This window comes from Rattus norvegicus, chromosome 9 (assembly GCF_036323735.1).
Source record: "Rattus norvegicus strain BN/NHsdMcwi chromosome 9, GRCr8, whole genome shotgun sequence".
Taxonomy (NCBI): domain Eukaryota; kingdom Metazoa; phylum Chordata; class Mammalia; order Rodentia; family Muridae; genus Rattus; species Rattus norvegicus.
Genome location: NC_086027.1, coordinates 92,064,110 through 92,080,150, shown reverse-complemented (window position 1 = coordinate 92,080,150; position 16,041 = coordinate 92,064,110). Strand labels below are relative to the sequence as shown.

The 16,041-nt window shown below is 38.6% G+C and overlaps 1 protein-coding gene across 8 annotated transcripts in view; it reads left to right on the top strand.

The window, feature by feature from the left end:
• Sphkap (SPHK1 interactor, AKAP domain containing) overlaps positions 1 to 16,041 on the top strand; it is a 148,338-nt gene that overhangs the window by 25,684 nt on the left and 106,613 nt on the right. The window lies entirely within an intron of this gene.

Genomic DNA, 16,041 nt, shown 5'->3' with positions numbered 1-16,041 from the left:
ATGACAAAGTGACAACCGTAAAAGTCTTGTCCCAAGGAGTAGAAAAGGTTCTCCATGAAGTGTATTTATTTTTCAGTGAGGTTGCCTTTTTGCACTAACAATGGATATTATAAAGTATAGTATTGACATCAGTCTCACTTAGCAAAGATCAAATATCTCAACAAGAATAAATGTTATTCCCAAGGTCAATGCAATGAAAGCCAACTGGGAGCCCAATTCGAGTTTCTAAGCACACAATATACCATAATGCTCTACATCCTCCACAGAGAAGAAATGATGAAATCTGACTTATTAAAATGGACTGTGACTCTTCTCCTTCAGAAGGCTTTTAATTCATGGCTATTTTTACACATTTTTCCTGTTACTCCTCAAGGTATCAATACTGCAATTAGGATATGCAGATATTTTGTGTGCTCTAAAATAAATAAATAAAAATGTACAATGTAAATGTTTGCTTGAAGTCCATATAGATTATCCCTGTATATCTGATACTGCCACTGGCACTCTTATTTTAGGAGTATTGGATTTCAAATACCCCTCACCCAAAGAAATGAAACTGAAATTAAAATTGTTTTTAATTTAAATTAAATTTGTTTTTAATATTCAACTTACTTGAACACTAAAAGAAAAATCGCTAATGTGATGTCATGATTGAACCTATCACATTTATGGAAGGATGACGATGAGTTAGAGGCACTGTTGTCTTTCATGGGATCTCATGGTGAGTCAAGTACTCTTTCCATATTCAGAACTATCATACATTTAAAGATTAAAATTTGGCAATTCTAACTCACTCCCATTTAAGTTGTAAACCTCTCTTAAGCACAAATGAAACTGCCTTAAATGGCAATTGATATGTGTTGATGTTGATAGGCAAAGATGTATTTACTGAATCATGATTACTGTACAGATATTTTTGCCATAGAGAAGGAAAAAATGATCAATGATCGATTCTTTTCTAACTATATAAGTAGCTATCCAGATAAGTTACAAAGTCCTCTGTTATAACAAAACAAAACAACAAAAAACAAAGAACAAAGAACAAAGAACAAAAAAAAATCATCTAATTTAAACAGTGTTTCAAAATTCTTGATTCCAAAATGTAGTTCAAATTAAGAAGCAATTTGAGAACACAGATTTATAAACTTAAAATCCGTGGGTAGGTAGTATAGAGTTGAATAGAAATAACAGCAGAATTTCAAGGCTTTGAAAGTGCCCCCATACAACACCATAATAGTGTATGTAAGTCCTGCCTCCAAATCCATAGAATTTACATATGTGCACTCTACTTATACTCTTCTTGCTGCTTTCGATATATCCCTCTTCTATTTTAAGTTTATTTTCCTATTTGTACTCCTTTTTTACATTTAACAAACTGTGCCTTTTTAAAATATTAAACGAAAGTGCATTTTTAAGGAGGAAGCTGAGTTTCTTGAGCCTTGAGAAAGCAACCCATAACTGTAAAAGAGGTATATTTTATAAAGAAAATCATGGAACGCTAATATGTATCCCAAAGTCTGAGTGCAGAACCACTAGCCCAAGGTTATTCCCCAGTCTTTTCCTAAAATCTGTTCTAAATCATTCCAAAGTACCATTGTAATGCTTTCTGATAACCTTCCTACCAGCTTTGGCCATTTTTATAAAACATTCTCATGTGCCCAACAAAGAATTCAGGTAAAGTCCTGAGCTCATTATGATAATGAAGAAAAAAATGAAGCCATTAGGGCTGGTAATCTTACACATTAGGATTCAATCTTTTAAGAAAACTCTATTTGTGACACAGTGTTGTTTTACACGTACTGCCACCACGCAGTCTCTGAGAGCTGCAGTTCCTCTGGTCTCATTGTTCACAGTCAATCCGTCCAGGTGACTCTCTTGAGTTTAACTTCATTCCATTACTCATGGACATAGACAACTGTGATATAATCCAGAAATCTCGGGAGGGAGATACAAACGAGGCAAGATGCAGATTCAAAGGTCCTTACCTGGGGTAATGGGTTTCTCCCCAGCAACACTGATGCTTTTGCTGTGGGAAGCAGCTTCTGGTCTCAGGCAGGAAAGTTTCCTGGTTTTGTTGGCTTTCCTGTTTCTTCCAGCCACAACACTCAGGCCGTTTTCACTGTGGTAAACATATTGAATGTGGTAGGACCTATGAGACCTGATCATGAAAATAATAATGTGTATTTATATGTCAGAAATACCATTACATTTGAAAGGCAAAGTTATTTACTAATCAGATAATTCATGAGAATTGTGAACACCAATTGTTCCTTTCTCATTCTTTTGACTCCAAAGTTTTTAAATATCTTCTTACTCCCCAGTTCAAACCGAGAACCCTTCTCTGACCATAAAACAATAGATTGCAAATGCGGAGGAAATACAGCCAGGAACAAGAAAGAAAGCACCAGAGCCATTTCCATATGCAACTACTAACTTTTTCATCCTTCTGTACAAAACTATACATGTATTTATTCTTCAACTCACTGTTTGATTTGATGCATAATTACTGAGTCCTGCTAAACCTCAGGTATTGGTCTTTGCCTGAGACTCATACATGACAGGAACCCAACAAAGATAACCATGTTTATATAGTTTATAATCTGCAATGCAAGAGGTGAACATAATGAATAATGACATGGGAAATAAATCCATTGTAAAAGAGTTTGTTACACCTAGGATAGAGTAGGAGAAAGTTGAGCCAGAGATGGGGACACTAGGAGAAAGTACAGTAGCCACAGTGGTGGGAGAAGCCGCCATGAGAATGTGGAAAGGGCCTGAAGCAGGCAGTAACCTGAGATATGCCAACTCTCTATGCAGAGCACATCCCCAGTGGCAAAACCTAGAGAAGGTTCTGCACAGCAGGGGTATCCAGACTCTTCCAGAAAGAGTAAGAACCTTAGTGTGGACAGAGTGTCAGAGGGGGAGACTCTGAAGGAGGCAAAGTCACAGAAATGGCATGCAGTCCAAATGGATAGGACTTTGTAGTCTATGACAAGAACATACAATTCTTTGAGAAGTAAACTGTAGCCCTACAATGAGTTTCTAAGCACAGAAACGTCTTGTGTTTAAAAAATAACATTCTTGTGTTTTTTAATTTTGTTTAATTACAGAGTTGAACTTTCCCTTCAACCCTGCTTTTTTTCTCCCCACCTTTATTAACTTGGGTATTTCTTATTTACATTTCGATTGTTATTCCCTTTCCCGGTTTCCAGGCCAACATCCCCTCCCCCTCCCCTTCTATATGTCAACCCTGCTTTTATAACGTGGAGCACTTCCCTGTGGCATTCTAGAAGGAAAAGAGAATTACCTTGATAGGTGCACACAAACACCATCAATGTATCTATTTATTATCATAATGCTATATTTCAAGTTTTTCAATTAAAAATAATCAGTTAAATATCTGCTGGCATAAAATTTTGTCAGTCTTCTAAGATATATAGTTTTTATAAGGTTTTTGTGGTTTTTGGTTTTTTGTTTGTTAGTTTTTGAGTCAGGATCAAACTATGTAGCCTTGGATGGCCTGAAATTCATCTTTGTGAAGTAGGCTGGTCTTGAATTCAGAGAGATCTACTTGTCTCTGCCACTTGAGTTTTGGTATTAAAGGCATGTGTCATCAGACATGGCTTAAAATATATTTCTAAAACTGGCGTGCATAGCCCATTCATTATCTTTCTATGGCTGTGATTTAAAACTATGACCAGGACAGCTTATGGAGGAAATTTTCCTCGGGGCTTATAGTTCTAAATGGTTAGAGACCTTGACTATCACATTAGAAAGTATGGTATCAGATAGACCTGCTCCTGAAGCAAACAGCTTGCATCTCAATCCAAAAACAGGAAACAGAGAAAGAGCGCTCATTACAAATGTCCTTAAAACTATAAAGACCAACCCCATTGTCATACCCCTTCCAGCAAGGCTAAGTCTCCAACCTATCAAAAAATCACTAACTGGCAGTCAAGTATTCAAATGTCCAAAAATTATGGGGGTCATCTTAATAAAACCACCACACATAGGTAAGAGACAAGAATATGGTAAATTGGGGGGGGTGGTTATACAGATGGTTTTCCACCATGAATGGAAACAATACAAATGCATACCATTTTCATCAATGGCATAATTCCTACTTTGAATTATAAATTATAAATATAAATTATAAATTCTTAGTTATTAACAATTATTCCTTAAAATCTAAATGCCAGATTTAAAATCACTGGACATATCGGAATGGTCCACATCTGTCTTCTCCCCCAACACATTTGTCACTCCTCCTCCACTCCCTGCAAGGCTCAGCCCTCCTGTGTCTTCTCTACAGCCACAAAGCTCCCTCTCAGCTGCGAGACATGGTGCTTATGCTAAATGAGGCAGAAATTCAGACACCTTTCTTCCAGGATCTCTGGGAGAAAGATTCTGCCAAAAAATAGATAAATATACAGAGAAAACAGGAACACAAAATGAAAAGGCACAAGCTACCTTAGAAGAATAATTGTGACATATTCATTGAACTAATCTTATTGATTTGTTTTGCCAGTTGAAGTAGCATTGTTTTTTGTAAAACAACATCTGTTCTCTAGAAGCATGTGTTTTTTAAAAAATTCAGGTTTTCACCTCCTAATGAATTTTCTTGAAATCTATGGTTTGGTTTATTATAATTATTCTTCCATATTGATAGACAAAATGCTCTGTGCCTAACACAGGCCACATTTTTATAGTCTTAGACTAATTGAAATCTCTTGTGTTTTTTGGTCTTTCGAAGACCTTTGGGAGTCTTCATTTATGGCATCATGATAATGCCCATCAATCTCCCTACATACAGAAATGCCTATTCTGAATATTTGAATACTCGGACTTAAAGCCAAAATTAATTATGTGTGATCTGTAAAAGTCTGCAGATGTTGTATTTTCCAACTGAATGAAAGCCTAAAAGGAGGCCTCTGGACTGAACAAATCTTCAGGAATTAGAGCAGCAGAATTTCTCAGCTTCAGTCTGAGTGTTCTCCTGTGCCCAGCAGGTATGGGATTGTAGCTTTACAGTAAACGATCTTATCAAGCTACCAGAGCAGTCCATGGCATCTGCATTCTACAGGTGAGATGAAAAAAATCTAAATATTAGAAAGGTTTGAGCATCCTCACTGGGACCTTCCTTCTTATTTAACTTCTGGGTCTCTGGGTGTCTCATGGGTATTCTGTGCTTTATGGCTAATATCCGCTTATCAGTGAGTACATACCATGCGTGTCTTTTGGGTCTGGGTTACCTCACACAGGATGAGATTTTCTAGTTCCATCTACTTGCCTGCAAAATTCATGACATTCTTGGTTTAATACCTGAATCGTGGGAGGGGTGCAGGATCAGGTACAGAGAGAGACAGGAGAGGAGCCTAGAGAGTCAAGAGAATGAATGGAGATATTCATCTGCTGGAGGTGGGGAGGAAGGGGAATCTCTAGGAAGTCCCAGAGACCTGGGATGGAGGAGTCTCCTAGAACTCAATGGGGTGACCTTAGCCAAAATGCCCAACAATGGACATATGGAGCCTGAAGAGACCCCCTCCAGTAGCAAGACAGTGGAGGGATGGAAGCAATAACCTTCCTACAAAAATTTTTACCCAAATTTTTTCCTGTCTAAAAAGAATGCAGAGACTTAAAGAAAGGCTACCCAGGGACTGGCCCAACTTGGGATCATCCCACAAATGGGCACTAATCTCTGACACTATCACTGATGCTATGTTGTGCTTACAGACAGGAACCTAGCATGGCTGTCTGCTGAGAGGCTCTGCCCAGAAGCTGACTGAAAGAAATGGAGATACCCACAGCCAAGTCTGAGATAGAGGTTGGGGACCCCTATGGAAGGGTTAGGGTGAGGATTGAAAGAACTGAAGGGGATAACAACCCCACAGGAAGACCAACTGTGTCAACTCATCTGGACCCCTGAAAGCTTCCAGAGACTAAGCCACCAACCAAAGAGCATACATGGGCTGGTGCAAGGCCCCAGGCACATATATAGCAGAGGACTGCCTTGTCTGGCCTCAGTGGAAAAGGATGCTCTTAATCCTGTAGAAATTTGATGTGGCAGTGTGGGAGCACACCCAGGGGGGCCACCCTCTCAGAGGTGAAGGGAAGGGAGGATGGGGGAAGAACTGAGAAGTGGGGATGGGGGAGCAGTATTTGAGATGTAAATAAAGAAAATAAAAATAAAACAAAAAATTAGCAAGGTTTGAGTAACAGTTGTGGATAGATTTCTTGAACACTGGGGCTCTGAGAACTGGCCATATTTGAACTCACTTAGCTTTGTCATAGCAGCAAAGACTGAGAAGGATTGATAACAAGCACAGAAAAGAAGGGTACTACACAGTTTTGGGAGCAGCAGAATAAATCTAAGACCATCATTTGACAGCACCATAACATTAGCTTATATATTAATACTCAACTTCCTATCTACCGAGTAGGCATAACTAAGTAACTAAGTAAACTAGCCCATGGGGTACAAACACTGAGAAAGTGGAAACTTTGGAGGAAGAGGGTGGTGTGATGTAGAGTTACATAATCCAGAGAGGCTCTTGCCTGGGTAGTTTAATAGAAGTACTGAGCAGGAGGGAACTAAGTTGGTGTCCATGAAAAGCTTTCTAAGTTCATCTGGACTAAGGTCTGATACAGCTGAATGAAGCCTTATATCCAATATACTTAATCTTTGGAGCTGGAACACTAGTTTTTTTAAAGGTGAATATTTGGTAGTTTTTTAGCTCCTATTGTATTCATACAGTAAGCATCCAGTGCCATCCCTGTATACATAACCCGTTCATGAAAAATTAACTTAGCAACGGTAATGTCAACTTGCTGTCTTAATGTCACTAGTTCATGTTTCTAAACATATCATTGGTAGTCCATGTTTTGAAAGTGTTGGGAACAAACAAAAGACCGACGCTAAGTGCTACAATTTCATTTTTAGACTCCATTTAATCATAGGGAGAAACTAAATTTAAGGTCCGGGGCCCTAGGACTTACCAATAGCTGAACAGCTTCTATTTTAAAGAAGCAGTTGCCTGAGTCCAGACATCTCAAAGACAACTTCTCCATCTTGCTGTCAGGGTCAAACTAAGTTCATGTTTCCCTGTCCAGGAAGCTACTCCTATGCTGATTGATGGAAACTCCTTCCTTGCTCTACTCCTTATGAGAAAATATGATTAGACAATGCTACAGTCCCCCATGTTCCTTATACTTTATGACCTTAACCTTTAAATATGCTGTGCAGCACCCTTTTAGGGTCACAGTTCAGCTCCCCAAGTCTGTTCTGTAGCCCTGATTGATCAGTCGTGACTTGATTACAGTATATTTTTGTCATCTGCAGTGACCTGGTGTTTGAGTTATATAAGATTTAAGCAGATCCTAGAAGAAAAGAATTCCCCCCATAACTCTAGTTAAAAGGAAAAGAGTCAAGTCTTTAGGGTGCTCTGACTGGACCCCTTCTCTGAGCAAGGTGGTACTGTTTCCAAATCCATTTTATGATCTTGGTGAAGCCAGAGATTTTGAAGCAATGTTAAAACACTAAAATCTAAAAATCTGCACAGTAGTGATTACAGCTGTGTGTATGTTGTCTGTCATCACCGGGTTGGCAGACATAGCGTGAGTCTGCAAAGCCCTGGATCTGTCACACAGAACCTGCTCTGTGAAGCTCTCTATCACCGTGCACTGCCCGCAGCAGCATGAGAAAGCACAACCGTTTTCATACCTGAACAGTCATGGTTGGTTGTATGTCCTACTGTAATCCAGTCATTTTGCCTAGAATCTAATTAAAATGTATTTTCAGATTACGGACAGACAGAGCTGAGAGATTTTGAGATCTCCAAATACAAAGCTTTAATTATACAATATTCAACACAGTTCTCAGTATGAAAGACTTAAGTACAAGTAGTACTGAAAACGGAGAAATTACTAGCTGTTGGCTTTACAAATTATATTTCAAAGGAAGTAACAAGACTATAATCAAGCCTTTGTTCTTTATCTGCTACCTAGTCGCTGAGATTGAATTAGAGCATAGTTAATTTGTGGCCATTATCTCTCCCAAGAAGAGCCCACGTGTTTTATGATTAATAATGAGCCACCTGTTGTCATCTCCTATTGTCATCACCAAGCACTGCACAAAGTTGGTACCCAAGCTTGGTTCTGCAACCACATTCTATGTGATCCAAGGACAAAAATGATAAGAAACATCATGGATTTTTTTTTTTTTGGACAAGGTTATGCTTTTCGTCCTTTAATAATGCATCACAAGGTTATAATATTGTTTATACTTCCTAGTGACAATGGATAGTAAGGTGTTGATTTACTTGCTTCTATTAGAATTTTTATTGTTATTACTATTCCATTGGTATATGATATCAAAGGAATGTCTATATGTCATTCTTCCGATATTTGAAAACCTTTTTTTTTCTTTTTTTTAATTGGATATTTCTTATTTATATTTTAAATGTTATTCCTGGGTTCATATTGATAAGCCTCCAATCCCCCTCCCCCTTCCTAACAACCCCCTCTTCCCGCCTCCCTGCCCTGACCTTCCCCTACACTTGGAGGTGCAGCCTTGGCAGGACCAAGGGCTTTTCCTCCCATTGGTGCACACCATCCTCTGTTACACATGCAGCTGGAGCCATGGGTCTGTCCATGTGTACACTTTGAGTAGTGGTTTAGTCCCTGGGAACTCTGGTTAGTTGGTATTGTTTTTCTTATGGGGTTGTAAGCCCCTTCAGCTCCTTCAATCCTTTCTCTAACTCCTCAAAGGGGGACCTCGTTCTCAATTCAATGGTTTGCTGCTAGCATTTGCCTCTGTATTTGTCATTCTCTGACTGAACCTCTCAAGAGACGGCCATATCAGGTTCCTGTCAGCATTGGCATCAGTAATATTGTCTAGTTTTGGTGGCTGTGTGTGTGTGTATGTATGTGTATATATATATATATATATATATATATATATATATATATATATATATATGGGCTGGATCCCTAGGTAAGGCAGGCTCTGAATGTACATTCCTTCAGTCTCTGCTCCAAACTTTGTCTCCATATCCCCTCCTATGAATATTTTTGTTCCCCCTTTTAAGAAGGACTGAACTGAAGCATCCACACTTTGGTCATCTTTCTTCCTGAGCTTCATGTGATCTGTGGATTGTATCTTGGGTAATTCAAAATTTTGGGCTAATATCCACTTATCAGTGAGTACATACCATGTGTGTTTTTTTGTAATTGGGTTACCTCACTAAGCATGATATTTTCTAGATCCATCCATTTGCCTATGAATTTCATGAAGTCATTGTTTTTGATAGCTGAGTAATATTCCATTGTGTAGATGTACCACATTTTCTGTAGCCATTCCTCTGTTGAAGGGCATCTGGCTTCTTTCCAGCTTCTGGCTATTATAAATAAGGCTGCTGTGAACATAGTGGAGCATGTGTCTTTATGGTATGTTAGAGCATCATTTGCATATAAGCCCAGGAGTGATATAGTTGTGTCTTCAGGTAGTACAATATCCGATTTTCTGAGGAACCTTCAGACTAATTTCAGAGTGGTTGTACCAGCTTGCAATCCCACCAACAATGGAGGAGTGTTCCTCTTTCTCCACATCTTTGCCAGCATCTGCTGTCATCTGAGTTTTTGATCTTAGCCATTCTCACTGGTGTGAGGTGAAATCTCAGGGCTGTTTTGATTTGCCTTTCCCTGATGACTAAGGATGTTGAACATTTCTTTAGGTACTTCTCAGCCATTCAATATTGCTCAGCTGAGAATTCTTTGTTTATCTCTGTAGCCCATTTTTAAATAGGGTTATTTGATTATCTGGACTCTAACCTGTTGAGTTCTTTGTATATTTTGGATATTAGCCCTCTATAGGATGTAGGTTTGGTAAAGATCTTTTCCCAATCTGTTGGTTGCCGTTTTGTCCTAACCACAGTGTCCTTTGCCTTACAGAAGATTTGCAGTTTTATGAGGTCCCATTTGTCCATTCTTGATCTTAGAGTATAAGACATTGGTGTTTTGTTCAGGAAATTTTCCCCAGTGCCCACATGATCAAGACTCTTCCCCATTTTTATTTCTATTAGTTTGAGTGTATCTGGTTTGATGTGGAGGTCCTTGATCCACTTGGACTTAAGCTTTGCACGGGGCAATAAGAATGGGTAGATTTGGATTCTTCTACCAGCTGACCTCCAGTTGAACCAGCACCATTTGTTGAAAATGCTATCTTTTTTCCACTTGATGGTTTTAGCTCCTTCATCAAAGATCAAGTGACCACAGGTGGGTGGGTTCATTTCTGGGTCTTGAATTCTATTGCACTGAGCTACCTGCCTGTCTCTGTACCAATACCATGCAGTTTTGGTCAGGATAGCTCTGTAATACAGCTTGAGGTCAGGGATGGTGATTCCCCCAGAAGTTCTTTTATTATTGAGGATACTTTTCGATATCCTGGGTTTTTTGTTATTCCAAATGAATTTGCAAATTTCTCTTTCTTTTTCTTTTTCTTTTCTTTCTTTTTTTTATTAACTTGAGTATTTCTTATTTACATTTCGAATGTTATTCCCTTTCCAGGTTCAAATTTCTCTTTCTAACTCTATGAAGAATTGAGTTGGAATTTTGATGGGGACTACTTTGAATCTGTAGATTGCTTTTGGCAAAATGGACATTTTTACTCTATTAGTTCTGCCAATCTACGAGCATGGGAGATCTTTCCATCTTCTGAGATCTTCAATTTCTTTCTACAGAGACTTGAAGTTGTTGCCATACAGATCTTTCAGTTGCTTGGTTAGAGTCACACTGAGTTATTTTATGTTACCTGTGACTATTGTGAAGGATGTCATTTCTCTAATTTCTTTCTCAGCCTGTTTATCCTTTGAGTAGAGGAAGACTACTGATTTGTTTGAGTTAATTTTATACCCAGCCACTTTGCTGAAGTTGTTTACCAGGTTTAGGAGTTCTCTGGTGGAACTTTTGGGGTCACTTAAGTATACTATCATATCATCTGCAAATAGTGATATTTTGATTCCTTTCCAATTTATATCACTTTGACTTTCTTTTGTTGTCTGATTACTCTGACTCAGACTTTGAGTACTATATTGAATAAGTAGGGAGAGAGTGGGCAGCCTAGTCCAGTCCCTGATTGTAGTGGGATTGCTTCAAGTTTCTCTTCATTTAGTTTGATGTTGGCTACTGGTTTGCTGTATATTGCTTTTACTATGTTTAGGTATGGGCCTTAAATTTCTGATCTTTTCAAGACTTTTAACATGAAGGTGTGTTGAATTTTGTCAAATGCTTTCTCAGCATCTAATGAGATGATTGTGTGTTCCCCCCACCTTGAGTTTGTTTACATAGTGGATTCCATTGATGGATTTCTATATATTAACCCGAAAACCTTTCAATATTGAAATAGGATACATAAGAGATGATCTCCAAATATGTTCAAAGTTGACTAATGGGTTCCTCTGATAAATTTATTAAACTCTTACATTTCATGTGTATTCAATAGACTGTTCAACCACAGCTAGATTGATGAAGAACTCAATCTGCATGGATACCTCCAAACTGAAGTAGTGAAGGGATGGGGAATACACATGGGCACAAAATTAAATTAAAGAGAACACAAAATCTTGTCTAGTTAATAAAACTAGAAAATACCATGAAAACAGATTTGTTTTTGCAATAGATAGCTGTAATTGGCAAGGCAGAATTTATGAAAGCCATTATAATATCTACAAGTGATATCAGTACAGATTTGGACTTAGCTCTAAATATACTAAGTGGAAATTTATAGACAGGAAGCCAGGTAAAAGAGCCACTGAAAGTGGAAGTATTAGGAAGGAATATCAAAGATGGGAGGAGTCTGCGAAACTGAATTGAGTGTACTTGCTAAAACAGGCCAAGGACAGCATCAAGGGTGAACGGATTTGAGAGCTGGTCAAGAACTCAATGTAGGAAACTTCTTGCTAAACTGTGGCAGGGCAGTTTATTATTAATATAAGACTCAGTATACCAAGGTCCAGGCATAGCTGAAAAGAGTGCTCACAGAAGTCAGACTAAAACTTAATTTAAACCAAAAGCCAAGTCCCAATTAAAGGATGGTTCAGGAAATAAAAACAAGAGATACTAGCACACCATGTGACTTGTAGTGCAGATTAGTTTTTGAAAGATTGACCTAAGTACCTGATCTCACATGTAAATCCTTTTGAATGAGGATAAAATAAGGCCATTCAGTAGAGTACCCTTTTCATTTTGAGCTGGGCAAACACATATTTTAAATTCCTCTAAATAATTCTGGATCACGGTACTTTCTTAAATTGATAGTAACGAGAGTATCTCAATTGCTCACACAAGACCTCTTCAGATGGACTGAATTATTTCCTTCCAGCGTTGAGATGAGAGGATTTAGTATAGAACTCAAGAGCGCATATCCTTGACAAGGCTGAGACAACCAAACAGCAAATGATAATCACCACATTTTACAAAAAGTGTCCTTTAAGTGGTGAGAACTCCAGAGCGAATCTTATTTTTCACAGTCTACCGACAGCATTTGACTTTGCACTGTGTTTAACGATAATAACAGCAGGGTCTTTTTTTATTTTTCATTAGAACTACCCTGGGAAATACTTTAAATTATCTTCCCAGATATGGCTTATCCGACCATCTGTCACTGCTGCCGAAAATTAAACAGTGAATGCAAACACATGTTTGTGTCTAATCTTTTGAGGTTAACTGATTTCCCAGAAAGATGAAAACAAACGAACTCTGCAATTGCTCGCTGCCTAGCATTGTCTTGGAGCTCCTATGGTGGCTGCACTTTTAAAGCACACATTGTAAAGGGAAAGACAGAGAAACACTATACATAAATTGGCCTTCTTGACAAGTGCTGGAAAAGATGTTTCTCAGGATGCTCCTGGGACACAGAGGACAGTGAGTATCACACTTCATAGATAGAGGTGGGAATAGTAAGGAGTGTAAATGTGTCTGTGTCCTGGGAGTTTGGAAGGGTATTCCAGTGGATTGTGGACGGTGGGGAGAAGGCAGGAACCTGAGTAACAAGTTGAGATGTGACTGATAGAGGAGGGATTGTTAAGAAAAGAGGAGGAGAATTAGAAAGAATGTTCCTGGGGGGAAAACATCATGTATAAAAGAAGATCATGACAAATTAGGATGAACCTCACTTAACATGACAGACAGGTACTTTTCAGACTTAGTGGGCATGGAAGCCACTTGGCTTAATGTAATATTATTGTAGCCTAATTCCATAGTTATGAGGAAGAGTGTGAATTTTCAGGTTTCTAAGGAGCCCAGGATCCATATAGCTGGTTCTGTTTTCTGAACCAAGTTCTGAGCAGAATACATAGAAAAGTCTACATATGAAGTACTTGTCTCTGGGGAAATCGTGGGACCTTCGATGCTGACCTTCTCTTCCCCTGCATATGAGTCAGTAATGGATGCAATGCAGTGGCCCCTGAACACCTCTTTTCTACACAGATCACACTTTTGTGTAATGAAAGCTTCTTGACAGAGGGCCAGCTTTAAATCACTGCTTTCCATCATGTTTTGCTTTTGCATCTCCTTTCCGAACTCCTTTTGCAGCTTTCACACAGAGACCAGCCTGAAAGGCTGGCCTTCCTTAGTAAATATTGCCAAAACTTGTCAAAACTCACAGGAAAACGTCCCAAGGAAGAGTTACAGGCTCGCCCACTAGCAGAACGTGTGCCTTGACAGAGACTCTTTCCACTTAACCTCATGGTAGTAAAGGCATGAGCGCCGTGTCACCCCCATCTTCCCTCATTCTGCAGCAGCCTAAGTTTTATCTCCATGGAGACTGAGGACCAAATCTTTATAAAAACAAAAATATTTCATCTCTAACCCAAAGGCCATGGAAGGGATGGAGCCAACAGTAAAGTCACATATTGGAAGTCTACATCGATATGGCATGATTTTAAAAGGTAGACCTTCTTGTAGTTTGTTGTCGATGTTAGATGTCCTCAGAGCTCTGTATTTGGTGATTTGGGGGATGAGGAGTTTTATCTGCTTCCAACGTTGTGGTGAAGTTGCCCAATGCTCACCATGAAGTAATACACTCACCAAACTGAAGTAAAACCTGTGGTGTCACTTACTTCCTCATTCAATTCTCATAGAAGTAATTAAATACGTTTGCAAGTACATAGTTATTTGCTTCTATTGTCTTAACTGAGCAGATAGAGTGAGCCTTGTAAGCCAGTCACAAAACTTTTATGCATCTTTACATACAGCAAGTGTGTCAAAAAGGAGAGATTGCCACTAAGAAATCGATGGGCAGGGTTTCTGTTTCTTCCTTTTAATGGATGAGCAAACATTTCTAAAGCTTTTGAGCACTATATCAGGCTTTCTAATGGCTAGCAGTATATGCCTGGTGGGTAGCTACATAAATTTTGAGGCTTGTATTTCACTCCCTGTTTTCATATTACCTGCTTGCTGACTTGAGGTCTAATTGACTCATTCTACCAGATGAATTTCCTTCCAGAGCTGTCACGGCTTGCTGATTCGCTGTCTCTACTCTTTCTTATCAGCCAGGGACGTTTCTCAACTTTACTTCTCAGCCCTTCTAGGATTTTTAACCCTATTAAAAACAGATGTGGGATATGCCCTAACTCTGTACCCAAGAACTAGAATGAATGGTACAATTGATCCACTAACTGACCAAAGCAAATTGGGTGTACGATAGAAACAAGACACAAAGGTCTCTTCCTGAATTCCTGCCCTTGGGGCTTGAGTGACACCTAAAAGGAAAAACGCATTATTTTCTCTATTCAGAGATCAGTAGTAGTGAGCCAAGACTAGTTGGGTTATGGTCTTGTCGATCATGTGTTAACAATTTGTAACCAATGCTTACCTCCTATTCCTTCTTTGCATTTGTCTTTTACTCCATTCCTCCATATCCCCCGTGTTTCTTCCATGACTATTTCCTTTCCTTTTCCTTATTTACTTTAATTTCCTTAAGCAAGAAAAATGTGGATGCTGCCCTTTCCTTTCTATTGAATGAGTTGTGGTCCTCAGAATATCAATTATTCAGAAGGTAGCCTATGACAAGTGTGAACTCTCTAGAAACTTTGCTATTTCTGATGAATTGTCACGAAACACGATCATTTACTGCAATTAGTGAAAATGCCAACAGACTACACTCATACCCTGATCTCATAAAACCAATTCATAATCTCAAACATAAAACTAAAGGACTATTGGGAACATGCTGTTTGTTTAATTGATTTACTTTTTTAAAAAATTGATTTTAAGAAAAGATATCTACATCTCAGAAAATTTCATATGAAGCCATTAGATATTTCAAAAGCAACTCTCTAATAAATCTGTACATATCCTATGTGATGAACAACAATCATAGCCAAGCACTTGACTTAAGACATGATGATGTCTTTTGATTCCAAATTGTCATATTTTTCAGAAGGAAAATGATATTTAAAATGCTTATAAAGCTTCACAGGACCTTTTAGCCTTTAAAGGGGGTTTAATTTTCTACTGTCAATTTTATAATGAAAAAAATTCAAGCCTTCAGTTTTTAATCATCTCTTAAAAATGTCACAGTAACTCTAAACCTTGAAAACTATGTGTGCCTTGTTGTTCATAGACAAACCCAGCAAGGTTTGATACAGACATAGGGAAGCATTTCAACACTTAGAAGCAGACAGGTTGAAGGACATTCTGCCACCAGAGAGAAGCTAAGGGGGTAGCTGGCCCTTGCTCAACTCATATTCTTTCTGGTGTCGTGTCGCACCACGTTTCTGGCTAAAATTATTTTTTACATTCATTTTGAAAAAAAATGAGAGAAGTATTTTATTTGGCTTGGCAGAGCTGAATTAATGTGACAAGAGAGAAGGCTTTAATCGGTCTTAAAACCTGCTTAAGAAAAGCAGCTAACATTGTCAGAAGTCAGCTAGATGGGACTGTGTCCATCTAAGCACGGTGAGAAGCCATGGCTTGCAGCTTTCTGTTCATAATACGACTGTTCATCCTCTTTTCAATTCCCAAAGCGAGGCCAACAAGGAAATG